This window comes from Aplysia californica, unplaced genomic scaffold (genome assembly GCF_000002075.1).
Source record: "Aplysia californica isolate F4 #8 unplaced genomic scaffold, AplCal3.0 scaffold00047, whole genome shotgun sequence".
NCBI classification, from domain to species: Eukaryota; Metazoa; Mollusca; class Gastropoda; order Aplysiida; family Aplysiidae; genus Aplysia; species Aplysia californica.
This window is the reverse complement of record NW_004797317.1, coordinates 288,666-290,351: the sequence shown is the minus strand read 5'-3', so window position 1 is coordinate 290,351 and position 1,686 is coordinate 288,666.

Genomic DNA, 1,686 nt, shown 5'->3' with positions numbered 1-1,686 from the left:
GATAGATAGATAGATAGATAGATAGATAGATAGATAGATAGATAGATAGATAGATCCACCCTTTCACAGAGTACGAATGACTTTGATGCTAACACCTCAGTATTGCTGAACTGGAATAACACCTCGCAGCCCACACGAACTGCGCTCTTGTCCCAAGTCAATCGGCTCAGAGCAGATAATATATTATGAAGACTCGACACATCATCAAACTCAGATTTACGAGCCGACGACTGAATAGCAAGCCCGGCTCAGCAAAAGCTCAAGTGAGGCTCCAGTGTCATGTATTAATGCCCCGCCATTCAGCCGAGATCAGCAATCGGGCTCTTCGCTTTGTGATCCGCACAAGTTATCGCCTTTTCCTATACAGACATTATTGTCATTTGCCTTACGTCCCCTTTCACACGCTGGTGTTCTTGTTAAATCCTGTGGTGTCCCTGCATTCTGTACGAAGCAGAATGGCATGTCATTGTCTGATAAAAAAACTCAAATGCAGATGGGCTTTAAGAAACGTCGTCTCAGTTTTTCGGCTTGGGTGCAATCCACAGACGTGGTTCCAATACACAGCTCTTGTTCAAAAGCTTTGCACAGGCCAGAAATTATGGCCTTGTTCTTTGAGGGTCCGGCGAGAACGACGTGGCCAGTAGCGGGTTGAGATGTGCCTCGTTTTCTCGACCGGTCAGTTTCTTGAGTGTTTACTTGAATGGACAATGTCTACTATTACAACAGGGGATTGGGTGCTGTTAAGCTTGACACTAAAGATCTGGATTCAGTTAAGATGACCTGTTTCCCCTTTCCAGACACCGGTTAAGAGCGATGTTATACGGGTGGTCTTGCTTTGAGAATTGCCTAGATTATTTATGCGCGGGTCTTTTTGTGTCAAGGTTACGTTCAACTTCCCATCAGAGATGGAAAAGTGTCAATGAAACTGTTGATCAATTTTATCGTAAGTAGTTTTCGCGGTAAAAATATTCCATGGTACCATCTCAGTCTTTCTTATAGCCTATACAACTGGTCAAACAAACCTTCCATTACCGGTTGCCGAGCACACCTACGTTCAGGAATGAGAATATCATTCAATCTCTGCCATTTAAGTTGACATATTCCAGGTCTGGGCCTTTTTATGTTTAACCAGGAAAAGAAATCTGTGGTAGGTGGGGTGGAATAAAATGTGGTTATGAAGAGTATGGGACAGAGCTGATGAGAATTCTGGAAAAGAAACTAAGCTCAACCCTTGGGGCCCAAGTGCACACCTGAGTATAAGGAGCATTTACGCTTCTGTGCACCCAACACGCACACACACACACACACACACACACACACACACACACACACACACACACACACACACACACACACATCAGTGTGAGGAGGTGTAAACCTAACAGTTAACAAAAGGAGTTCTGCTGCAGTAGATTCAAGGGGAAAGGGGTGGGGGTGGGGTGGGAAGGCTGAGCTGGAATGGTCCTCTCTGATGACAGCTACTTAAAACAACAACAATGATAACAACAACAACAACAGCAACCACCACGACGACGACAACAACAACAATGATAGAGACAATGGTGATAATGATGTCAATGATATTGAGATGCCTGGTAATAGCAATATGTCTAATAAAGATAATGAGAAGAAGAAGAAGAAGAAGAAGAAGAAGAAGAAGAAAAAGAAGAAGAAGAAGAAGAAGAA